Below are 27,955 nucleotides of genomic sequence, written 5' to 3' on the forward strand. Positions count from 1 at the left end.
TTGTGTCACAAGCAGTGGTGGTTGATGCCAATTTTAGAGGTTTCGTCTTTGGTTATCTGTTGATAAAGTAGTGCAGACCCTTGTAAATTGGTGCTGGTGTCTTGGTGCTGCTATCTGCAACTCAGTTTGTTGCCTTGTATTTGTCTACTGTTTGATCAAATAGGTATGTCAGTGCTGCTATTAGTGACCGAAGGTTCTGATATGGCTACCTCTTTAGTGCAGCCCTTGTCTTGGTGTTGGTTTGGTATGGCAATCTGAGGGCCTTACATATTGGTGCTGCAGCTGTTCAGTTACAATCTGAGGGCCTTAGTGGTTTTGTTTTTAGTTCATCTCCCTTTTCCTGTTGGTTTCTCACCAACTTTTCGGTGGTGCTAGCAGATGATTGGGTATCCTCCTTAGTGCCAACCTAGTTGGGATTGAGGGGGGTATTGTGATGCTTTTTGCACTTCCTTTCTTTATTGATGATTTCCCATATGTAATGTATGCTTTCTCATCAATAAAGTTCTTTTTGCTGATCAAAAAAATATTTCAATTAACAGTTAATGTAATTTTATTATTGTATTGAAAAGTAGTTAATAATTTCATTTTTTTTCTGTTAATTCTGTTAAATAAAATTTTCTGATAAGGGATATTTATAATTTTTAAAATCACAAAAACAATTCACATTTTAAACAAACCATATGACGGTGTATTTGTAATTTACTAAAAAAATTATTTTTTAAAAAAAAAGAAGAAAAAAAAGAACCTACAACACCGTGTTTTTTGTGGGTGTTTTACATCATCCATGGCCCGAAAATGTTTTATTTCTCAGTTTATTAGGTAAAGGAAAAAGGCTGAGATCCCTTTTTTATTGACCCTCACCACCCTAATGTATTGAGATTAATTAATTTTTTACTTTTGTTTTGTTTGTTTTTTTTTTTTTGTTTTGTTTTATTTAATTTTTTTTTTTTTTTTGTTTTCTCCTACCACTCACTCACTACATGTATCTGTAGGGTTGTGAGGGTTAAAGAAAAAAAAGCAGTGTCTGTCATTTCTGACTTGGTAAATTACACAAAGCATTCATTTTTTTTGGGTACATCGGAAGTAAACACAAGGCATTCATCAACATACATTTTCATAGTCTACTCAATACAAACCAACATTTAACAGTACTTTCTTAATACAACATTCAGATTACAACTACGATGTCTTCGTCCTTCGCAAACCCTAGGGATGCTTCTCCGTCAGATCATCTGATCCATACCATCCTCACCGTCCCAGCTAGCTTGTTAATCATCTTGATATCCTGTGCGGGTTCGATCTCTTCATCTATGAACCCGTACAAGACAACCCTTTCCGTGGTTAAGGCTTCTATGGCAATCGGTTGCATAGGTGCGTTGTTTGCGATGTTCATGCGCCGCCAGGCCTATCCAGGTGTTGCTCGATATATTGAATATGTGAGCGGATTAGCTTACGCGTTCGGATTCTTGGGTATCGCAAGCATATTCCTCCCTGCGACGATGATCGGTTGGGTTTTGTTGCCCGCCGGTGGTCTGATATTGATAGCTTTCAAGATGAGGTAATAATGCCTTTTCTTCACTAGGGTTTGCTTTTTTCTTTTTTATTTGTGGCTTTCAGATGCTCTACTCTAAATTATCATATGCTTTAATTATTGTGCATTAACTTTGTCGGACACCTCTTTAAATTAGGCAGAACCTCACTGATAATCTAACAAAGATAACCTGTACGATGAAGTACAGAGATGGGATTGGACGTTGCAAAAGTAGTAAAATAACAGTTACCAATTTTCCAATAATATACAGTTTTTATTCTATTTGGAAATGATGGTTCCACAACCTCACTTTTTTAGGATGTCAAACACGTCTCAAATAAAGTTTTTATAAGATACTATGTGTGTATTCCGAAAATTGTTATTTTAGTAGGTTATTTAATTTTTGACTATTTTAATATATTAAAATTTTTGTGTTTGGGATAATGATTGGATTTTTTTATAATTTGATGTGATGCTTGTGAAAGAAAAAGTGAAATGATTATAAATTTGATGTGACATTTTATTTTATTAACTATTTTAACATATTTTGTTTTTTTGTGAATTTTAGCCTAAAAGAGGCTAAAATTTTTCTTGCCAAACACCCCCTATAAATCAAATACTAACAAAATATACGTACATTAATGAAGGTATAACCTGCCATACTTAGACACCCATGCTTCTTCATTAGGAATGACTTCCCTCCATACTCTTATTTTCCATACTCTTTCATACTTTATTTAGGCTTCATTCTAGGTCTATATTGATAATTTAAACCGTTCACCTCTTAATCCCAATAATTTAGATGAGTTATGTAAAAAATTAATTTCATCGGATATCACTAGATATATGAATAAATTGTAACTTGTTTTTTAAAATGGATAGTAATTGTGAGTTTGAACATTCATTCTATAAAATAAAAAGTGTTTTGTTTATGTATTCATCGATATCTGATTAAACTGATTTTTTACACAAATGGTTTTCATTGTGAGATTTATAAGATGAACGGTTTAGATTATCAATGTAAGCCTAAAATGGAACTCAAAAAATAAAATATGGAAAAGTATGGAGAATAATTGTATGGAAGGGAGCCATACACCATTTCACTACATTGTCCGAACTAGAAATTTACTCCATGATAAGCTTGTTAAGTGCGATTAAGATATGTAAACATAGTTAGAATTCCTTTGGCTGCAGCTTAAAAGCTAGCTTATTGGCTAGAAAAGCCTAAACCTCATTGGCAAACTCATTTCCAGCAACAACACACACATACTAGCACAACACCTATAGTGCATGCGCCATTAGGCGATTTGTGGCAACCTTTGAAGATGGTTTGATCAAATTTGTGTCTTGTTTTCTAGGTTTGTTTTAATATTTGGAATTTGAATTTGAAGCTTGGATTTGGAATTTAGGATTTTCTTTGGTTTTGGAGGTTGCTCGATACTTCAAAATTTGTTTAGAATTGAATTGGTCAACAGTTAGTTTAGTTCGTTTGATTGAGAGCTTGCTTAATTCTTTTGAAGTTTTCTCGTGGAGCCTAAAACAAGATTAAACCTAATCAGACTAGAAAAAAGAAACAAGAAAATTATTGTTTGGTTAGTTTTGGACTCTAGACTATTTCTTTGTTAATTGAAGTTTTTCCTTCTTAGTTTAGGTTTTGGTTTCCTTATTAATTTAAGATTAGGTTTAAGGCTAGCCCTATAAATAGACCCATGTAGCTCTATGTTTTTTTAATTCATTCATTAGTTTTATGATCTTAGAAAGAGATACACAATAGTGAGAATGAGAGATAGATCATTGTAGAGAGAGAGTTTGTGAGATTGAGTGTGAGAGACTCTTGTAACTCCTATCATATTGATCTTGGTAAATCCGCAATATCTCTATGGGCGTAACCCGTGATTTGGATGAACTACATAAATCTCTTGTGTTGCTTTGTGAGTTTATTTTTTCTGTTATTTTACTTCTTCGATCTAGATTCATTGTGTGCGTGATTGTTTGCTTAGGTCTTGGAGTTTGGTATTAATCATATATACTATAACAAGTTGTATCATAGCGTTGGTTCCTAGACCAAGAATGATAGCGGACAAAGGCAAAGAGAAAATCGAAAAATTCAGCAGTTCAAACTTCGGATTGTGGAAGATGCAAATAGAGGATTATCTCTATCAGAAGGATCTTTATCTTATTCTCGCAAGAGTAGTCAAAAAGCCGAAAACAATGAAGATTAGTGAATGGGAGTTACTCGATCGAAAAGCTTTGGGTCTAGTAAGGCTATCCCTTGCTGTATCAATTGCATTTAACATTCAACGAGAAGACAACTGATGATTTGATGGCTGCCTTATCACGAATGTATGAGAAGCCCTCATCCACAAAAAAGGTCCATCTGATCAAGAAGTTGTTTAACTTGAAGATGTCTGAAAGAGGAATCGCGATTAAGTATATTAACGATTTTAACTCACCGATCAGTTAGTTAGAATTGGTTAGTATCTCGTTTGATAAAGAAGTGAAGGCCTTGGCACTACTATCAAGCCATCATGAGAGTTGGAATTCGTTGGTTGTTGCAGTGAGCAATTCCACTGATTCAGCATAATTAAGCATGGATCATGTAGTGGGTTTGGTTCTGAGTGAAGACATCTAAAGAAAAGATAATGGTGAAAGCTCTAGTTCGGCATTGGCAATTGATGATAAAGGCAGGAAGCCCAACACGGGCAAACAACAAGAAGAGAAGAACAAGTAAATCGAGGAATGGTTGATCTTCATCTTGACCAAAGTTTACAGGCAAGTGCTAGGGTTGCGGTAAGACTAGTCACACAAAGCAGGATTACAAGGTTAAGGAACAAAACTACAATAATCAAGGTGAGAAGGAGTTTGTGAATGTTTTTTATGAAAAGGATTCTGAAGCACTCATGTTGTCTTTAGAAACTCGGGGAGAATCGTGGGTGATTGATTCTAGTGCATCGTTTTATGCTACCTCGCACAAGGAATTTCTCAGGTAATTTCGGAAATGTGTACCTTGGAAACGATGAAACTTGCAACATAATTGGCAAGGGTGAAGTACAGATAAACTAGCCTAATAGAATAACTTTGAAAATCAATGATATTAGATATGTGCTGTGTTTGAAGAAGAATCTAATTTCTGTCGGTCAACTCACAGATTCTGGTATTATGACAATCTTAGCCGGTGATACGTGGAAGATGACCAAGGGAGCCATGGTAGTGGCTCATGGAAAAAGGGAAGGTACTCTTTACGTGACGTCGAGTACCTCTAGTGCAATTATAGTAACATCATCAGAAGTCGAAACGGGTATATGACACTGCGGACTTGGACATATGAGTGAGAAATGAATGAAAGTTTTGATGTTAAAAGGGAAAACTACCAAGTTTGAAGTCTTTGAACTGGAATTTCTGTGAAGAGTGCATCTTGGAAAAATAGAAAAGGGTTAGTTTCACTAAGATTTTGAAAGCTTGGAAGTCAGAACAGTTGGAGTTAGTTTACACAGACGTGTAGGGACCATCTCCGGTAAGATCTCTTGGAGGCTTTAGTTATTTTGTCACCTTTATTGATGATACTATGTGTAGACCACCCCGAGAACTTCGCTCTTCGCGCCGCGAGGGCGCGAATCATTTGTTCATTAGCTACTACAGTTCAGACTCGTGTCACGGTTCTGAATCTAATCTCACAAAGTGCAACGTGAGACCGATAAATCACCAAAGAGTCCAAATCTGGCAAATCATTTTGAAAAACTGATTTTTATAAAGAAGTGCCAAACATGGACTGCTTTGCCAGATACAAAGTCGCCACCTAAATATTTTATTTTGGAAAATTTAGGAAACCCTGGCTCGTGTCTAAGGCCACGTGTCTGTCATCACCAAAGTTACCTCGGTTTGGAAACTTGGGTACGAGAAGGGAAGGTCATGCAATGAGCACCCCCGCTCACCCGATCAAAAGATCGGCCTTTACTAAGCATGATATGTTGTTTTTGAAAACACATGTGCTCTTATTCCGGTTATTAACCCAGGATTACTATGTGATGCGCGCGGCATACAAGTATAGACTAGATCGCCTAAGTTGGAACAAAACATTGCATGTTCGTTTTTGAAAATGATTTGAAGTTTGCTACTCGCAAGTAGGCTATGTCGTAGATTTTGCCACCCTCAAGTGGGCTTAAAACTCGTATTTCGATGATTTGTTTCAATTCAAGCAATCCAACATTCACCCACAGGCATTCAAGCAATTAATCACTTAAGCAGTTAGCCTCCTGACAAGCATGCTAACATGGCAACATACACATCTCATGCAGTATGCTAAAGCGTAAACACTCACAGTGTACTCCGAGCCAAAACAAAGAAATAGTTAGAAATCATGCATGATCCTAATTCATGTTACGATGGCTAATGCAACACATGCAAAAATGCAACTAAAATAGGCTCGACTATTCTAAGATGTCATGTGAATACAACTTGATAACATGTTGTTGAACACGTATTCAAGTAAATGTATTGAAGTACAATGTAATTGGTATGATGGGCTGAGCCCGGTGCATGCAAAACAGATGAATGGATGCACTCATGCGAAGCATAAGTATGCTAATCAAAATATGCCCTAAAACTAACCATCGTAAGTGGTTAAGTAAAAGGGAGAAAGAAATAGGGGGTTGGAAGACATGCATCACACACACGCACGCTTATTACAACAGTTGGCCCTCTTGACGGAGGGTCCGAATAAAAAGCTAACTAGCTAATCTAAGCTAATTAAACTAATTATTACAAAACAAAACTAACTAACTAATTATTACAAAATAAAGCTAATTAACTAACAAGTTAACTAACTAGCTATTACAAACACAAATTAATCAATTAAGCGCATTAACTAATTAAGTACATAACCAAAGCATAAACTAGCTAAGGAGAGCAGTAAAGAGTGGTCCTCGGAATGAGGAGTGCACGCATGCTCGGTCGTCTCGTTCGGAAATCTAACGCGATGCCCCGATTTGCCTCTGTTTGCAACTGTTCTCAGAACCTTGTACAAAGCTCCAGAAAGCTTCTAACTCACCTTGGGGACCTGTAGGAGCATGGCCGACCACCTAGGGGTGTTGCCAGCCACCGGCCGACCAGTTACTATTGTTGCAGACCAAAAAAAGTGGTCGGCCAGCTAGTTTTTCCGGTCTGCCGACCACTTGTTGCTGCACTTCTCCAATTTGCTGCAACAAAGAGCAAGAAAGGGCATGGCAATGTATTTGCAAGGTATGTGTGCACAACCATCCTCCCTATCATTTCATAAGCTCAAGGGAGTGCGATTCTCGACCCTCGGACCACCAATCACGCATTACAATGCATGATGGCCGAGAAGCCAAATTGCACAATTCAATATGAAATGAATGCACACATAAACACATAAAGCCTTGACCTCTATCATGTATGATAAAGAGGGTCGGCGACCGAGAATTGAGGCACGTTTCATCACTTCAAGTATGAAACGTCCCTCGTTTCTCGTGTTTGGACTAATACCCTATCCAAACACATGCAAAGTAACAACATGGCATACTCAATGCAATGTAACATAAGTATACACAATGCAAAGAACATGGCATACACAATGCGATGTAACATAGCATACACAATGCAATGAACAACATGGCATACTCAATGCAATGTAACATAAGCATGCTAACAACATGCAAACAAACATGCTAAATGGACTTAAACCGAATGTGGACAGACCTCAGTCATGCCCAAAACAGTGGCCAAAATGCTAAGAAATGAAGGCACAAAAGCATATACAAGCATGCACATGCATTGGCTCATCAACTAGGACTAAGAGCACAACCCTCAAGAATGCTCAATGCGTGATAAACATGGAAGTGCGACAACACTAAATGCTCTGAAATCAAGTGTGAAATGATGCCAAATCATTCGAACAACACAAGCAAGGCATGCAAGGGTCCTTAAGCATTAAAGCTAGTAAAGAGGACTACAAATGGGGCATGCAATACATGGCACAAATGCATGAACCAATCATAGACAGAGCTCAAATAGGTCTAAACAAAGACCAAAGCATGCTAAGATGGGAGCTCAAAAGTCTAAGCATGTAAGCATACAAGCTAGGCCATAAGCTAGGCAATAATATATAACCCTTAAAGTCATTCAAAGCATGAAAGAAGTGGGAATATAGCAATGCTATAAGCTCTGAAATATCATGATAAATGATACCAATCATGCAAATGATACAAATGAAGCATGCTATGGCGCCCAAAACTTGAAGCTAGCATAGGTACTTGCACTATAGCTATACAAAACATGAAGCATATGGTTGAGGCAACCCAAAACAGTCCTAGAACATGTAAAAATGAGTCTAAAACATGCATGTAAGGAAGCCAAAACAAGCTAGCATGAAGGGCCAAAACATAGATCATGCAAGGGCAATAGGGAGGACTACACTACACCTATCAAGACCAGGCATGAAATGGCTTCGCCAACAAAAATTAGAGTTATAACATGGCAAAATAACCCCAAAAATATACTGAAATGGTAGCTCGCAAGCTTAGGCATGAAGGCATACGCAATGACTTATGTTAAGGCATAAAGGACCAACCCTTCAAAGCATGGAAAGAGTGACAAATGCAAGTGTATCATCACACTACATGTACTGAAATCACATTTCAAATGATGTCAAATCATGAAAATAGTCCAAGTAATGCATGCTAATGGACTCAATACACAAGGCTAGTGAGCTAGAATGCATTATAGCTATACAAAGCATGGCATGCATGACCAAAACAATACAAATCAGAGCTTAAGAATGGTAAAACATGAACAAAATCTTCTCAAAATTAAGCCAAAAACATGTTAGAATGATGGTCTAAAGCATGATATACATTAGGCTAGTTCATAGAAATGCACTACAAGTGCATGGAGCATGCATGGGGCTATCAAACCAACCCAAACACAGATCTAAGGCATGTTAGAATAACACCAAAAACCTACTGAGATGGCCCCAAATCAAGCTAGAAAGACATGCTACTTCATGAGGCATGCAAGACTAGTTTACAAGATTTACACTACGAGTGTATAAGGCATGCAAGGGATGACAAAACCAAATCAAAATAGTGGTATTCCATTTCAAAATAACCCCAAATACTTGCTAAGATGGAGCCAACATAAGCTTAGCAAACATGCTCAAACATGAGGCGAATGAAGCAAGCATACAAAACACAAGGAGAAGGGATGACCCTATCCTATTTGGGACCTCAAAACACCATTTCCACCACTGAAATTTCTCTGAGTTTCAATGGTGAGAAGGCCAAAACAAGGTGGTCCCAATAGCTTAAAAGGATGGTACAAAAACAAAGCCAAACAAGGCCTAAGAGGGGGTAGGCTTCCCCCAACACGAAAGAGACCTTAAGCAAACATGTTAAGCATGCAAAACTAGAAATTTTTATAGTTTAAAGTCAAGCCAAAATAAGCATGAAAATAGGTCCAGAAGCTTAAACCAAAACAAGGGTTTTAAGGGTTAAAAACTCACCCTTGAAGAATACCTTCAAAGTTGCAACTCCGGTACTCTTTTTGAACCAAAACTAATCCAAAGACTCCAAAACCAACCTCAAAGAGCCTCAACAACAAGAGTATGGTGTTTGAGTGTGTGTTTCTGTGCAATAGTATGGAAAAACTGCACTTTCAAGCACAAATATAGAGCAAGCAAGAAGATATAGAGACAATGATGTATGTATAGTTCAAGCACAATTTTCTAAACCTGGAGAAGGAGGGGGGAGGTTCTCTTATATAGAGAACCAAAGCGTAAGCTTGTTGGAAAAGCTTAAGGTCTAAAGCCATCCCTCCATATGGATGATGGTTTTTGAGCCCTCCAGCTGTTACAACTGGAAAGAAAATATCTCCAGGAATGAGCTGGAAAGCTGTGGTCGGCCAGCTACTTACACTGGTCGACCGACCAGTGGAAGTGGTTGGCCAGGAAAGAAAGTGGTCGGCCACAGGGGAGAGGTGGTATGCAGCATGAAAGCAAGGCAGTGGTGTGGTGGCCGACCGGAAAAGGTGTTCCAAAGACCAAGAAAACCAGGTTGGCCGACCAGAAAACTGGCTGGTAGGAAGGAAAGTGGTCTGCAAGGGGAAGAACTGGTCTCCCACCCTTATATCACCTTCCAAACAAGGAAAATAAGGTTTGTACCAAAAACAAACCAAAAGGGATGCAAGACAGGAGTCCAGGAGGCAAGGTGCGCAGCCGGAAGCTTCGAAAACTAGTCTACCAGCGTCAAAAGTGGTCTCCCGAACCACAGTGGCCCTCTAGGCCAAGGCAACAAGGTGTGGTTCAAAAACCACGCCAAACGGAGAACGTTAAGCGGTCCCGAGATAAGGCGCTCGGCCGAAGGCTCTGAAAACCGAAAACTAGTCTCCAAGCGAAAAGTGGTTTACGACCACAAAAAGTGGTCTACAACCACAAAAGGATGGCCTACAAGACCTCTCCCTCCCTCCCTCCAGGGAAGAGAAAACAAGGTTTGGTCCATAAACCGAGCCAAAGCACAAAAAGTTCAGAGGCCCGGAGGCAAGGCACTCAGCCGAAGACTCCGGAAACTCGAAACAAGCACAACATGCACAATCACCGAGCGCTCAATCGATGACGTCTGAGTCTTAAGGTCGGTCAAAAATGGGGTGTCTACACTACGCGTAAATTGCGGGTATATTTTTTGAAGAATAAATATAATATGTTTGATATCTTCAAAAAGTGGAAAGCTTTAGTTGAGAATGAGATAGGTTCAAAGTTGAAGTGTCTCAAGTCCGACAATGGTGGGGAGTACATAAATGGTGATCTAGAAAAATATTGTGCAGAGAACGGAATTCGACATGTGACGACAATTTCAAGCAAACCACGGCAAAACGATGTGGTGTGCAACTCCTCTTCGATTTGGAAGAAGCTATCTACATGCATCAACCCCAAGGCTATGAGGTGGTTAAGAAAGAAAATCTGGTATGTAAACTGAAGAAGAGTTTGTATGGGCAGTAATAAGTGCCTAAACAATGGTACATAAAATTTGATAGCCTCATAGCAAGTGTAGGCTTCCATTGGTACCACGATGATCATTGTTGTTATTATAAAAAGCTTGACACTTTATTAAATATTTCTCTTGTATGTAGATGAAATGCTTGTTGCAGGTTTAAGCATAGATGAGATTTTGAATCTCGAAGAGGAGTTGTCCCAAGTGTTCGAAATGAAAGATTTGGGTATGGCAAAACAAATCTTAGGAATGCGAATTAGTAGGGACATGAGAAATAAGAAACTGAAGCTCTCACAAGCTGAGTACAATGAAAAAGTACTCAATAGATTCAACATGGGATGTGCAAAGCCTGTAGGCATTCCATTAGCAGGCCACTTCAAATTGATGAAGGAACAATGTGCCACATGAAGAGCAAGAATACATGGCAAACCATATGCTTCAGTCGTTGGTTGCTTGATGTATGCCATAGTCTGCATGAGACCAGACATTGCCCATGCATTAGGAGTTGTTAGCAGATTCATGAATAATCTCAGTAAAGAGCATTGAGAAGCTGTCAAGTGGGTATTCAGGTATCTCAGAGGTATGAGTGACATGGTTCATTGGTATGGCGACACAGAAATCAACTTACTTGGGTATGTTGATTCCGATATAGCACGTGACATTGATAGTAGGAAGAGCAGGACAAGGTATATGTTTACTCTTAGCAGTGCTACAATAAGTTGGGTCTCTCAGTTGCAAAAGATTGTGACTATTTTAACCATAGAAGCGGAGTATGTTGCAACTATAAAAGCTTGCAAAGAAATAGTATGGTTACAGAGTTTCTTGGGTGAATTGGAGAAGAAGTTCGTTGATTGCAAATTGTACAATGACAGTCATAGTGCAATACATCTTGCAAAGAATTCCGCGTTTCATTCAAGAACAAAGCATATTGATATCAAGTACCATTTTGTTCAATCACTCTTAGAAGATGGCAAGTTTAGCTTGGAGATGATCCATATAATTGAAAATCTTGCAAATATGTTAACCAAGGCAGTTACAGTTGAGAAGCTGAAGCTATATGCAGCTTCAGTTGGCATTGGCACGTGAGGTTGATGGTTTGAGTCATTGTAGTGTTCTATAGAGTTATGAGCGAAGACTGTTTGTGTCTTGATTAGTCTCCAAGTGGGAGATTGTTATTGGTGGAACCTGAAACAAGAGTAAATTTAATCATATTAGGGAAATGAAACAAGGAAATTAGTGTTTGATTAGTTTTGGACTCTAAATTATTTCCTTGTTGGTTGAGATTTTTCCTTCTTAGTTTAGGTTTTGGTTTCCTTATTAATTTAAGATTGGGTTTAAGGCTAGCCCTATAAATACTCCCATGTAGCTCTATATTTTTTTAATTCATTCATTTGTTTTGTAATCTTAGAAAGAGATACACAATAGTGAGAGTGAGAGATAGATCATTGTAGAGAGAGTTTGTGAGATTGAATGTGAGAGACTCTTGTAACTCCTTTCATATTAATCTTGCTAAATTTGCAATGACTCTATGGACGTAACCTGTGATTTGGGTAAACCATGTAAATCTCTTGTGTGACTTTGTGAGTTTGTTTTTTCAATTATTTTACTTCTCTGTTCTAGATTCATTGTGTGCGTGATTGTTTGCCCATGTCCTGCAGTTTGGTATTAATCACATATACCATAACATCTTGTTCAGCTATTCATTTGGCTATATTTATTTTGGTATTGCAATATATTTGAATTGACTCTTTGTGTCTTCAACATTAGTTTGGTTGGCTTCAAAGTGTTTGTTTGATCAATTAGCTCTTTATTGGTTTGTTGGATATCTCACTGAGTGGATTTTTTTAATTTCACGTATCCTGGTTCAATAGTTGATTTAGCGCGATAGTTGAAAATCTAGCCAAAGTAGAGATTTGTTGTTTTTTCTGTCATTTTTAACTCTTTTTTGTTGGATTGGATTTGTGGGAAGACTTATTAGTCAACTTATAGTCTAGTTTTTTTAACTTTCTATAGCTTTATTGTGGGAGTTTCCATTGGATTAAATTTGAAGGAAACCAACTTTGGCTTGAATTATGCTTTGGAAGGGCCTTTTTTGCTATAAATGTAGAAACTCTCACTTCTTTGTTAATTAACAATTCCTTTGGGCCTCTCTTCGATGAGAGGCCATTGGCCTCTTTGGAAGTTTTCCTTGCTTGATGATCCTTCGTGGATCTTTATTCTTTAGTCTTGGAATATCCTTGTTTGTCAATCTTTGCTTCGTGATTTACTACAAATCTTGATGGAGGTTGAACATCCTTGGGGGCCTCTTCTAAGTGTTGTTTTGGAGGTCTTTCATAGATCCTTGGCGACTTCCTTGAAGACTTATTTTGGTAAAATTTTATCTCTTGTCCTGGTATCTTCGTGAAACTTATTATTTGGCTTCTCTTTGCCTGACTTATTTGCTTGGGTTAGAGAGGGGATTTTGGATTTGGTGAACTTTGTTACTTCAAGAAATTTACTTTGTCACCATTGTAACTCTTCAGAACATCATTTTCTTTGTTTGTGAGATCCTTGTTCTTTTCATTTTATTTTTATTTTTTTAATATTGCCCATGGAGGTAGGATAACAGTGAATCATGTAAGACTTGGTATCGTTTGATTACGTGATTATTTGTTTATATATTTATTCTATTTGTTATGAGTGATAATTGTGAAAGTTGTTTAATTTCTAAACACTCTAGGGGTGGTTTGGCTAAAATCTATTAGACAAGCAACACATTGTTAGACATCGAATCCTCACATATACCACTTTGAATCCTACTTTGCATTAGACAAATAACACATTGTTAGACAAGTTGAACGTATGCGCAATTCTCAAATTTTCGTTGCATAAAAAACAAAATTAGAAACATAAAACAAACTCACTTAAGCAAAATAAGAGCAGGAGATGACAGGAAATATGGAGGATGGGAGGGAGAGGAGAGGCAAATAAGAGGAGGAAGAGAATAAAGGAAAGAATGACGGAAATAGAGTTGCAAACAATCGACGATGATCAAGAATGAGACTATGTGTGGAGCTGTGGATGGAAGGGAGAGTGGTAGGAGGAGGAGGAAGTAATGGCAAGAGTGCTTATCTAAGGAGGAAATGGTAGGTTGGCAAAGGCAAAAAGGTATAGAATGATGGAAGGGGAAGAGAAATAGGAAAATGGGGAACTTTGATGGATGGGCTATTGGGGGTTGGATTAGAGATAGGGGTCACTGACACTAAGTGTCATTGCGAAAACAAGATAACTTTGCTAGAGAATGTGAATCCCTTTACTTCAATCTTCATCTTCAGTTCAAGCATTGTTGCTACTTATTAGACAATAATGGAGAAGATTTTGAGAGGTAAATTGTGAAATCAAATGACATTACAAAATAGGAGCCCAAATTTTATTTAAAAATAATTTAGTTAAATCCAATAGTCCTTGTAGGTCGATAGTTGAACTTACTACTGTTCTATAGAATTGAGGTGTAGTTTAGTCTTTATTTTTGGTTGGAACATAATCCATCATTGGGAAAATCTCATACCAAGAAGAATGATGAGAATTTGAAACTTTCAAAGACTCAGAAGGGTCCTTCTCAGAAAATTTATTCAAATCAATCTGGGAATTGTTATTCACTTAGGGTGTGACCATTAGGACTTGTGATGTGTAACAAGTGACAAATATTAAGAATGGTTAAACTAAGAATTGAAATTCCAAAGTCCTAAATTAGCAAAGTAGTTAAAAGGTTGGTAACCGTTACTTATGTAACAATGAGTTGTGTTTTGAATTATGGAAAATCATTGATTTTGGACAAAGAAAGTTTCATAACTACATGTTAAAAAATGTTAACAAAAAGATTAGTGTATTAAATCCATGGGCACAAACTATCTTCGAACGACACAAATTGTCCACTCTAAACTACAGTTATAACACAACTCGTTTCCTCTTAGCATGATTTGTCTCTTCTCTAAGTTCTTCAACACACACGACTCGTAGCTGCTCATGGAGAAGAGAGAATCCACCAATGTAGAAGAGAATGCCATGAAGAACTTGGAGAAGAAAGAATCTACAAAGGTCTTTTACACACGCGATCACGCCTCATGAGGCAATGCCACACGTGCAACTCCTACCTCCTGCATGAATGACACCTACCTCTTGCAGATGCAAAAAAGGGACGGTGAGAATTTGGGCATCTTAAGAGTTGGCCACATGTGTAGGACTTATCCACCACATATGTAGTAATCACCAGAAATTGGCTTCCTCTTCTATTTTTGCGCATTTTCACTACAATGTGGGATCAACTTGATTCAAATAAAAATGGTCATTAATTAAGTCAAGTCACTAGTTTGTTTTGTTTTGAAGTGGAGGTGGCAGTGGGTCTTGTTCGACTGTGGAAGTGGGTCTTGTTCCATCATAAGTATGTCCGGCTCTGGCCATGGGTGTTTTCGGTCATGGAAGATTCGGCCAGCGGAGGTGGCAAATGTAGGAGACACAGAGTTGTGCCGTGGGAGTAGTGGGGTTATGCCTTAGGAGTTGGGTGACTACGCATGGGTGACATATGGTTTTGCATGTCTCTGTTTTGGGTTGTGTGGATTTTTTTTTGGGGATTCAAGAAATTATTTTTTTTGTGTGTGTGATTAAGTCCTTCTTAACTTTAAGACCAAAAAAAAAAAAAAAAAAAAAAAAAAAAAAAAAAAAACTAGGTTTGTTTTGTTTTGGTTTTCTTTTCTTTAAAAATTCGTGAGGCCAAGGGGTTGATTATATGTTTACGAGTAGTAGTAGTAGGGGTACTCTGTATTGTCCAAATCTGTCTCAATGCATTGCATCTTCCTGTACTTTTAATTTCATGTTTTTAATAAAATTTTCACTTTGCTAATCAAAATATTAAGCCAAGTCACTGATATATTGAACTAAAAGTACAAATTGCACAGCCTCAATGTGTCACATTTTAGCATCTATCACCTGTTTCACCTATTCTTTACAAAATCATTTTTTGCCATCACTAAATCATGTTTTTTAATACAAACATCTTCAGAAATTGTAACTTTTTCTTTTCTACAAATTGAACATTTTCCTTTACTTTTGTTTTGTTTTGTTGTTGTTGTTGTTTTTTTTTTTTTTTTTTTTTTTTTTTTTTTTTTCTTTTTTTTTGCTTTTGCAAACTTTTCTTCGATTGTTTATTTTAAATTTCATTTTCTTTTCCATCTTCATCAAGATTTTCATCCATTTTCCCCCCAAAAATACATATTCCACTAAGATTATTCCACTAAATCTTATAATTTCAATCACAATTTATTCATAAGATTTTGAGAAATAAATTCATTTTTCTTCTACACTTGATTTCAATAATATATGCATTCCACATACTTTGAAACTTCTTCACTACAAGGAAAAAAAAGATCATTTTTAGCGACTACTTTTGGTGATGAATTTATTTTTTTGTAAGTTGAAAGCATAATTTCTGTGACACAAGTATCATCTTTGTCGGTAAAAGTTAGAGTTTTAGTGACATGATTCCCAATCTGTCATTATATATAGTCAAAGCATTTATTAGGTTGCCCCAGTGGTAAGGGCGCACACGTGGCTATGTGGGTAAGGCGCACGGTCACGGGTTCGATTCCCCACTGGGTGAGTGCTTGCAACAGTTTGAAAAGGGTACACGGCTTCCTCCGGGCTACTTACCTCGCAGGATTAGTCCTGGCTTCCCGAAAAATCAGAGGGTTGGGGATACCTGCGTTATCAAAAAAAAAAGAAGAAGCATTTATTACGTGCCAAAGGGCAAAGGCGTGTACCAAAAATTATTAGTTTTAGTGGTAACCTTGTAGTTTTGGCAGCAACGACTTTGTGTTTGCAAAGATCTCTCTCTCCATATTATATTTTGGATGTAATTTCAAATTTCTTTATTATATTTTTAAATCATGATATTGATTTTTTGAATGCTTTTCTCATGTGGAATGCATGTTTGGTGTTCTGAAAATTCCGTGCTTCAGTTTGAATTGGTTATTTACAAAGTGTGGTTGGCCTTTGAGTTAATTTGTTAGGTTTTGAATAAATTAATAGTTGAATTGATTCTTCACATGACTTAATTATTTGATAATAACTATTTCAATTTCTTTATTCCTACATCAACGTTGTTCATGTTTGTGCACAATGACATATCATTGTTTATTGAGATACAATGATGATCTTCAGGGCCGTCCCTGAAGATGAAGATTCAAGGGCACGAAACAAAGTGTTAATTTGGGGTATTATATTTCTACATATCACTTAAAAAGATAAAATCAATTTAAAATAGTTATTAGAAAATTTTAAAAAGATAAAATCTACTGTAGTGTTATTGTTTTATATTTTAACCATTTACACAAGAAAATTTTAGTACACAAAAATCTAAAGTAATAACATGAAGAAAATTGAACACAGTATCACATAAACATTACTATTCTTACATTTCTAATTGTAAAACAGAAGCAAGAGCTCAAAGGAGTTTATGTTTGGCTGTATTGAGATTTGTTGTTTATTGCCTGTTGGGGTTGTTTGTTTTTTGGCTTTTCTTTTTTCTATTGGCACTCACCAACTCTCTTGACTTGAGCTTTTAGATGATTGGGCATTCTTCTTGATACCAACCTAATTGAGATTAGAAAGTTATGCTATGATAATTTTTACTCTTGACTCTTTTCTGTTGATCTAATTTCATATGTACTATATGTTGATTTCATCAGTAAAATTTTCTTCTTTTGCTAATCAAAAATAATAATTTGAACCAAGAGCTCTTGGTTAAGATTCAATTAATTCTTCAATACTTTCTAGGAAGTATGATTAAATAAATAATTCATTCCATAATTCAATAAGCAACAGTTAATTCAATTATGGAGATTTCAATTTTTAAGTAAAGTTAACAAACAATTGAAGTAGAACTTGAAATTATACCAAATTTGAAATCATCTAGAGAAAATATTAAGACCAAAAAAGTTCAATATCAAAATGGTAAATTGGGTTGGAGAGAAGTTTGATAAAGTGAAATCAATTACTTAGAGTCCTCCAATAATAAAAATAGTGTTGTTTTTGGGTTTGGTATTAAGCGCGGGACGTAATTGGGTTTTGATAAGTTAAAATTTGAGTTTAGTGTTGATGGTTTAGAGTTAAGTGAGTTTTAATAAGTTAACAATCAAAATAATTGAGACCTTTCATTTAATTGAGGTCTTTAAAAAAAAAAATTTGCTCAATATTATTAGGATTTGTTTTTACATGTGGCCTACATTGTAGCTCAAATTTGGAGTCCAACGTTGTGGCTTTGCCAACTTTTTTAAAAAAAAAAAATTTATTATCAGCAAAGTAAAAATTTTATTAAACATATAAAATTAAAGATACAAAAAGATAGAATGTATCGAAAGAGATTCAAAAAGTACAATCTACTCCTACTACTACTCACATCCACACAACTTACCCCCATAGCGAGCCTTCTTATTGGTATATATGGGCACATAGGAACTCTGCACACTCTCTCTATATATGTTGTGATTATCCATTGGTATCCATACTTAAATTAGTCTCTCTTTTTTTTTTGTGTGCGGCGACTTTGCTTGGTTGAGATGGATGAACTTTCTGATAAAGAACCTGTTGGCTCATCTGTTTAGTCTCAAGACCAAGCAGTTCAAGAAGCTCAACCAGCTCAGTGTAGCTCACAATCAACTGCACCTGCACGTGTATCTCTGATCAGTTAGTTTGTTATAGATATTAATCAAAGTTGTTATGTTGTTAGAGCAGTTAACTAGAGATGGTTAGGTAGTTATAAGTCAGGTTAAGATTAGGTTAGGATTGTATAAAAGCATTGTTGTAGTTACTAATTGTTGTATTGAAAATCAAGATCAACATCTTCTATATTCTCTTTATGGTATTAGAGCTTTTGGCTCTCATGAGCATCGGAGGAGTTCATCAATGGCTTCCACCATTACTGCAGCTTCATCTACTTCTTCTTCTGTCTCTACATCATTACCTTCAAATCTTACTCTGTTAATCTCGAATCTCAATGCATTTGTCACTACAAAACTTGATTATTCAAATTACATAGTGTGGAAGAATCAACATCAAATCATTTTGAAGGCACCAAAGCTTCTTCGTTATGTTGATGGATCTGAGGTATGTCCTTCATCCACTATGCTTGATTCATATAGTCTTGAAGTCTTGGATCCAGCTTACACTCTATGGAATACTATTGATGCACACTTACTGAGTTGTATCATTGCTACACTATCTCCATCTATTTTCACATATGTGATTCATTGTCAATCAAGTCATGAAGTCTGGATTACTCTTGCCAAGAGATTTACCTCCATTTGTAGGTCTCATATACATCAATTAAAGACTAAATTGAATAAAATTACTAAGAAAGGAGTCATAATGGAAGAGTATTTGAATCAATTCAAGGCGATAGTTGATCAACTTGCTTTAGTATCTTCACCTATTAATGATGAAGATCTTATTCTTCTGATTTTGAATGGTTTGCTTGATGAATACAATGCCTTGAAGACTACTGTACGTGCTAGATCAAGTCCTATCTCTATGGAGCAACTGTGCTCTCTACTTTGTTCTGAATCTATTCATATAGAGGCTTAGCACATGCAAGCTGCTGAAGCTCCAGGTCTTTTTTCTTACAACACACCCAAAGGCAATTTTTCTAACAGAGGAGGTCATAGAGGCCATTATAGAGGCAGAGGTAATTTCAGAGGCAGAGATGGAGGCAGGTTTCGAGGAGGTCTAGTTAATCAATCTGGTTATTCTCAGAGAGGTAATAGCTTCAGCACTTTTCAGAGGAGCAGACAAGGCTATAACAGCTACAACAGCTGTGCTTCTGCAAGCAATTCATCTACACCCTCAGTGATTTGTCAAATCTATGGCAAGTCCAATCACATTGCCCTAGACTGTTGGCATAGGATGGATACAGCTTTTCAGAATAATCAGCCTACTAGTTCTCTGACCTTTCCGGGCACTCTAAAGCCTATGTAGCATCTGCTTCAACCTCCACTTCTGATGTCAATTGGTTTTTAGACTCTGGAGCTACTAATCATGTGACTAATGATCTTAATCATCTTTCCTTCTATCAACCTTATCAAGGACATGAGCAAGTAGCCATTGGTGATGCTCATACTAGTAAAGGTCTTCTTCCTACACCTTCATTTCCCTATCATCTTACCAACATGCTCCATGTTTCTACTCTTTCTTTCCAATTTGCTTTCAGTTCATTAATTGACTAAAGATAACCATTGTACCGTTACATTTGATGAGTATTCCTTTCTCATTTAGGACAAGGCTACACAGCAGATTCTATATAAAGGCTTTTATTCTCAAGGACTTTATCCTCTCATCTCATCTTCAACTGATGTTGTGCTATCTTCTTCTCCTGGTACTGTGCCTTTTTCTTCTCACATCTGCCTTTCTTGTTCTCCTGCTGTTGCATCTCCAGCAACCACACCAATTTGGCATTTTTGACTTGGTCATCATTCTTCCAAGAAGTTGCATCACATATTAACTTATCATCACTTAGTTCTTAAGTCTTCTGTTTTAGGTAATAAAGGCTCTCCTCTATGTGAACATTGTTGTGTTTCTAAGAGCCATAGGTTGCCTTTCTCTTTGTCTAATTCTACTGCAAATAAAACTTTGGCCCTCATTCATGCTGATGTCTAGGGCCCTTTTTCAGCATCTATTTCTAGCTTTAAATACTATGTGCTATTCATTGATGATTTTAGCAAATTTACTTGGCTTTCTCCTTTTCGTTATAAAAGTGAAGTGTTTGCTAAATTTCTCGAATTCAAAGCATTTGTTGAAACTTAGTTCACCACTAAACTTCAGATTTTAAGTAGTGACAATGGGGGTGAATATCTCAGTCATGCTTTTCAAGATTTTCTTAAACAAAAAGGGATTGAACATCAATTGTCCTATCCTCACACTCCCTCTCAAAATGGTGTGGCTGAGAGAAAAATAGGCATCTCATAGAAACCACTATCACTCTCATGCATCACTCTTCTCTTCCTTTGGTTTATTGGTTTGATGCTCTTACTACAACTGTTTTTCTTGTCAATAGGCAACCTACTCTTAAGTTGAATAATCTCACTCCTTATGAAGTTTTATTCAAACAAAAGCCTCATTATCAACTGTTGAGGACATTTGGTTGTAAATCCTATCCTTGGCTTAAGCCTTATGCCTTACATAAACTTCAAACCAAGTCTATCCCTTGTGTGTTTATTGGTTATTATCCTTCTATCAAAGGATATAGATGTCTTGACCCTAAAATTGGAAAAGTGTATACCTCTAAACATGTTGTCTTTGACGAATCATCCTTTCATTTTCAGTCCTTATCTCAGCCTTCTTTCTCAGTCTCTTTTACTCTGCTTGATTTCTTTTGGCATGCTTCTTTAGACCTGTAGCCTTTTCTATTGTCTTCTAAACCACGTCTTTCTCTTGCTTCAAAATTTCCTAACACCTCTCCTGTCATAACCCTGGTCCGTATTATGCTAATTAACCTTAATTATGATTGTGATTATGCGTTTGATATGATTTTGTATGCCATTTCTGTGAATATATGTGGTTTTGAATTTCTATTTGTTCACCGTAGGAATATCTGTTCAACTTACTGGTACAAACTAGAAATTGAATGCCTTATCAGCCACAGAAACCGAAATTGATCACGCCTTTGTGATTAGCATAATTTTTAGAGCCTACGGTGAAATTTAATTGAAAATTGATTCGGATCAAAATAATTAGATTCAGAATGATTAATTGAGTGCCATTAATTGGCTATAGTCAAATTTGATTAGGCACACATATATATATGGGCCTTATTTCACTTAATTCATCCTCTTTAAGTCATTTTGGCTGAGATTAACACTCTAGAGAGAGAAAGAGGGAGAATTGTGTATCTTGGCTCAAGTTTGAGAATTTGGAAGCTTAACTTCAAGAATCGACCATAGATTGGGAAGATTGAGCTTCTAGGTGAGTAAGTGGTTATGAATTCATAAGTTTAATGTTGTAATTTTGTGAATTCAAGGCTTGATGATGATCAAGAACATGACTTGAGTTGAATGTGAAGTTAGAATGTGCATGCATAGAATTGTCATGAATTGGCAAGAATTGTATAATCTAACATGTAGCTTGTTATTATGAAGAATTGAGTTGTTGGATCATACATGCAAGCATGATTTGGATGAGTTTTGTGTGTGTAAGCATCATTTGAGCCATTTGAAATGGAATTGGAGTTAAAAGATTACATGCATGCTTGATTAATGAAGACATGGAGTTAATATGAAGCTGAATACACATGCTTTGAAACTATGAAGAGAAATGTTGGTTAATTTGAGAATTTGATCATGGTTTTGAATAGTTGGTCCCAAATCTCCTATGCTCTCATGCTATGTATGCATATCTCATGTTTTTGGTACCTAAATTCGAGCTTTAAAGCCTTTGAATGTTGAATTTGAGCCTCAAGAGCAGTTCTGGAAAACTCAAAATTCTTCAAGTCCGCTCGAGTAGGGGAACCGCCACTCGAGCGTGAAATGCGAGCTCCCAGAACTTTTTGCAGACATGGATGTCCGCTCGAGCGGGGAGATTCACGCTCGAGCGGGGAGCCATGTAGTGTGACCTTCAGCTCAAGCGTCCAGATTCATGCTCGAGCGTAAAAATGAGGCAACCAATACTTTTGCAGACCTAATGGGTCCGCTTGAGCGGGAAAGTCCACGTTCGAGCGGGGACCCCTGTTTCAGAAATTTTGTAAAAGTGTTCTGTGTTTCATTTTTCGTTCTCTTTTACTTCTAACCACTCTTAGGCATGCATTGAACATTATAAATGAGTAAAACAATAAGAAAGAAGCCTAAGAGGGATATATGAATTAAGAACGGATTGAATCATTTGTGACCCGTATGTGCTATGTAATGTGTAGGGTCGAGCTCAAGGATGAATCCACTGGCAGAACACTGTGAGTAATATCTTAATAAAGATATTTGAAGTATCTTATTTGTCCAATTGTTTATCTCCTTATAAGTCTTATAAGTTTGTTAATTTGAATTGTGGACAAATGTTTGCTATGCCTAATGAATGGGTCAGAGGCCGTCTGATATGAATGAAAGAATGAATGGGCCAAAGGCCGTCTGACATGAATGAAAGGATGAATGGGCCAGAGGCCGCCTGACATGAATGAAAGAATGAATGGGCCAAAGGCCGTCTGACATGAATGAAAGGATGAATGGGCCAGAGGCCGTCTGACATGAATGAAAGAATGAATGGGCCAAAGGCCGTCTGACATAAATGAATGGGCCAAAGGTCGTTTGACATAAATGAATGGGCCAAAGGCCGTATGACATGAATGAATGGCCCAAAGGCCGGATGAAATGAATGAATGGGCCAAATGCCGTCTGACATGATGAATGAATGGGCCAAAGGCCATCGGACAGGAACGATTGGGCCAAAGACCGTCAAATGTGAATGATCTGGGCCCGAGGCCATTCAATGTGTTTGGAACCACAGTCACTTGACCTATATTTATACATTTATATATATATATATACTAGATAGAAACATGAACTGGGCCCAAGGCCGTCTGATGCATGTTGTTCTAAATATCGTTCGTGTATCTTCTTTGTTGATATTATTCACTGGGCTTTCGCGCACGCTCATTCATGTGTCTGTAGGTGAGCCAAGGGAGGTGCAAACCCAGCCTCAGTGAAGTTTGTGTGAAACGGTCAAGGTTTTGAAGAGTCAGTGCATACGTCTCACCCACGAGACCTGTTTTCGCCCTATTGCTATTTTGTTATATTTTGTCATATTGGCGAGAACTTTGGATTACGGTTGTATATAGTTTTGATTGGCTGACCATGACTTGAATGATCCTGTATGTACAGAACTTGTGTTATTACATATTTTGATGTAAGTTATTAACATGTATATGTATGGATTGTTATGAGGTACCATGTAAGCACAGCTCTATGGACAAAAGTTTTGAATTTGCTTCCGTTTGGCCCCTTTAACTCTGTTAAAACATGTATGATTTGGTTTAAGGCCATAGGTAATCTCTCGATTACAGGCCGGTTATGTCCTTAACCCATGGGGGCGCGTTCGGGTCATAACATCTCCTCTACCTAAAACTTCCTCCACACCTATATTTGTCCCTCAGCAAATTCCTATTTTTGTCTCTCAACAGTCACTTGTTCTGCCTCAGCAACCACCTTTTTGTGTCCATCAGCAGTCACTTGCTCTGCCTCTGTCTTTATTTGTTCCAACTCCTTTTGAATCATCCATTCCTCCTTCTGAATCTCAAATTCGTATCTTTTCTATTGTTACTGATCTTCATTGTCTTCTTACTCATACTCATCCTATGCTTACCAGATCTAAGACCAAAAATCCCACTTGTTTCACTGCTGCCTCTACTACTAACTCTACTGCTACTGTTGAACCTCAAACTCATTTTCATCTATGTAGATGATATTCTACTCATAGGTAGTGATCCTCATTACATTCAAACTCTCATTCAGCAAATGCATACCTCATTCTCCATGACGGAACTTGATTTTATTAATTACTTCCTAGGTATTTCTATCATCCAGTCTTCCTCAAGTTATATCCTTTCTCAATACAAGTATGCATCAGAGATTTTGGCCAAAGCTGGCATGAGTAATTGCAAACATTATTCCTCTCCTATGGTTTCTAAATGCTCCACTTTCTCTTTTGAAGATGTCTCACCGTTTTCTTGACCTTCTCTTTATCGAAGCTTGGTAGGTGCTCTTTAATACCTCACTATCACTCAACCAGATTTGGCTTTTGCAGTCAACACTGCTTGTCAATTCATGCAGTCTTCCTTAAATTGTCACTTTGCTGCTGTGAAAAGGTTGCTCAGATATTTGAAAGGTACCTTGGCCCATGGTCTGCATTTCTCTCATGGCCCTCTTCTTCTTAATGCCTACTCAGATTCAGATTGGGCTAGTAGTACTCTTGACAGAAGATCTACAACTAGATACTGCATTTATCTTGGTCCCAATCTCATTTCTTAGACTGCCAAGAAGCAGCCTACTGTGTCCAAATCTTCCTCAGAAGCCGAATACAGAGCCTTAGCTCAGACTTCAGCTGAACTCTGTTGGCTTGGCATGCTCCTTACTAAGCTTCATGTTTCTTCCCCTATTCCTACTCTGTGGTGTGATAACCTTTCAGCTATTGCTATGGCTCATAATCCTGTTTTTCATGCCCGTACAAAACACAATGAGGTGGACTATCATTTTGTTTGAGAAAAGGTTGCTGCTAAGACTCTACACATTGCTTATATTCCTACTACTGATCAAATTGCAGATATCTTCACTAAACATCTCTCAGTGGCTCGCTTTCAATATCTTCAAAGCAAACTCTTAGTCCTTCCCAGTCCTATGAGTTTGAAGGGGACTGATAAAGAACCTGCTGGCTCATCAGTTCAGTCTCAAGATCAAGTAGGTCAAGAAGCTCAGCCAGCTTAGTGTAGCTCACACTTAACTGCACCTGCGCGTGTATCTCTGATCAATTAGTGTATCTTTGATCAGTTAGTTTGTTATAGATATTAATCAAAGCTGTTATGTTGTTAGAACAGTTAACTAGAGATGGTTAGGTAGTTATAAGTCAGGTTAAGATTAGGTTAGGATTGTATAAAGCTTGTATAAAAGCATTGCTATAGTTACTAATTGTTGTATTGAAAATCAAGATCAACTTCTTCTATATTCTCTTTACTTTTCACATAGAATTTGTTAAAGTATCCAACTCAAAATCAATTGATATTGAGTGGAAAGACTCTTGTATTACATTAATTAAGCTTGGGTAGTTTAGATTGTCGATGTGGGTCTTAGTCTAACACTCCCATTCACGTGCTACCCGATAGCACGTGGAGGTGATTGAAATGTCTGATTGAGAGGTAGACCGCTTGTACCACATCATGTAAGAGGCTACCCAAGACCCAACTTTGATACTATGTTAAAACATTCAACTCAAAACCAATTGGCAATAATTGGAATGACTCTTGCATTATATTAATTAACCAAGTTTGAATAGTTTAGATTGGCGATACAAATTTAAATCTAACAGAATTAAAGAAAGTAGAAGCAATATCAAATAGGATTTCATTCCAAATAGCCCTTCTTGGAAGTTTTTCAAAGTTAATATATTCTTTAGATAAGCCTATAGTTATATGCTCCTTTGTTGACTGTGATGTGTCATGCAACAATAATATTAACAAGCTCCACATCAAGTTTTTTTGCTAACAATAATAAAAAGACCAAAACTTGTTTAACCACTAACCATTAATCCAAGAAATTAATTAGTGGTGTTGGGGTACTATCACTTCAATAGTATGAGAATACATAACTACTTTGTCCTTAACTTTCAAATGATACGGTTACTTTTAAAATAAGACAAAAGTAACTTGTTGAAACTAACGAAATAAACATGGGATTCTCAGTTTGAATAATAAGATCAAACATGTGTTTTTTTAAGCACTTAAACTTGGAATAGGCATTTGGAGGGCAAAATCATGAAATATATATAAAAATGCCTTTGAATTGGTATGAAAATCTTAGGGCTAGTTTGGCATGTACTAAATAAGTTAAAAAGTCAAAAAGCCACTATCTTATTTAAGTCACATCATCTTATTTTAATCACATCACCTCTCTAACACATCACATCAAACCCAACCCAAACCCGCCAATAAGTCAAAAAGTACACTTTTTTAGGACATCCCAAACCAATCCTTAATCAGGATAAAAGTAACTTTTAAAAACTAACAGAACAAGTATGAAACTTCAAGTTTGAAAATTAAACTCAAACTTGTATCTTTTGAACACCTAGGCTTGGAAACAGGCGTTTCATGGGAAAAATAGTGCAATGTCCATGAAAATGTCTATGAATTGGTATGAACACCTTACTATGGATAAAAGTAACATGCAAAAATTAATGGAACAAGCATGACACTCCTGGTTTGAAAAATAAACTCAAATTTGCATTTTTTTTTTTAAACATTTAGGCTTAAAAATTAAGTGTTCGAGTGACAAAATGTGAAATCTCCACGAAAATACTTCAAAATTAGTGTGAACACATTAACAAGGATAAAAGTAACTTTCAAAAACAAACAAAAAAATAATAAGACTCATGATTTCAAAATTAAGCTTGAGCTAGTGTTTTTTTTTTAACAATTAAGCTTGAAAATAAACTTTCGAATGGAACAATTATGAAATATCCACGAAATTCCCTTCGAATTGGTACGAACATTTTAGTAAGAACAAAAGTAACTTGTAGAAGCTAGTGGAATAAGCATAGGTGATGTAGAATAAATAGCTGAGGAATTTTTGGAACAACTGAACTAGTAAAAGGTGATGAAGAAGTCACACTGAGGGTAATTGCTGTCCTCGATGATGATGCATAGTGGATTTCAGCAAAATTTCTTCTTTTAGGACTTGAAATTAGTAATTTTACCGTTGTAGAAAATTTTCGTCTTAGCAATTACTTGATTTTAAGACTTTTATTTTGAGAAATTTGTTTTTTGCGCCGTTTGTTTTGGCGCGTTTCCAATATATCCTAGCATTTAGATTTGGGCTTAACCCAAATTTTATATTTTTGGTAATTTTTTATTTATTTTCGTGCCTAGAAAGGAATTAGCCTAATTCCTTGTTTTATTGTTTGGTTAGGGTTTCATTTATTATAAATAATGATGCATGCCTTGGGGCAAATAAATTTTTATGTAATATAATTCAGTTTCTCTTTGAGAATTCATTATTTCTTGTGGATTCAATGTGTTTTTTGTTCGCTAGAACGTTATCTAATTTCATGTGATATATTCCGCTACTTCAACAGGACTTCCAATTTGAAAATTAAGTTCAAACTTGTATTTTTTTTAACACTTAGGCTTCAAAATAAGGGTACAACAAGAAAATTGTAAAATATCCATAGAAATACCCAATAATTCATATGAATACCACAGTAAGGATAAAATTAAGTTCTAGAAGTTAATGGAACAAATATGTGACTGCAGTTTGAAATTTAAGCTCAAACTTGCATGTTTGAACATTTGATATGTTAAAATGAAATAAAGCTAAGGAATTCATTTAACTTCAACAGTATTATTGTATAATAGTTTGGAGTTAATACATTGATAAGATACTTACGTTTTTGTCTTTTTGTTGACATAGATTGGTGATGGACATCCGTGGTTCGGCATGATATGGTCATTGAAGATAAAAGTTTATGGTCATTCGGCGTGTTGTTCTTGTTGGACATTCAGATAAATTTTGAAGTTGTTATATTTTGGGTTGGTTACATTTTGGAATTGTTACGTTTGGGATGGTTGGCTATTTAAAGATATTTTGGAATTGTTATGTTTTGGATTGTTTGATATTTGAATACATTTACAAATGTTTGATATTTGGATGCA

The 27,955-nt window shown here is 36.5% G+C and overlaps 1 long non-coding RNA gene across 1 annotated transcript; it reads left to right on the forward strand.

Moving 5' to 3' along the window:
- The first annotated feature begins 1,005 nt into the window (after positions 1–1,005).
- LOC114304073 (uncharacterized) lies at positions 1,006–27,955 on the forward strand. The gene is made up of 2 exons (XR_014336336.1): positions 1,006–1,558; positions 27,714–27,955. It is a non-coding gene; the product is annotated as an uncharacterized LOC114304073 (long non-coding RNA).

The sequence above is a fragment of the Camellia sinensis genome, chromosome 7, assembly GCF_055761805.1.
Source record: "Camellia sinensis isolate YWXY chromosome 7, ASM5576180v1, whole genome shotgun sequence".
Lineage (NCBI taxonomy): Eukaryota > Viridiplantae > Streptophyta > Magnoliopsida > Ericales > Theaceae > Camellia > Camellia sinensis.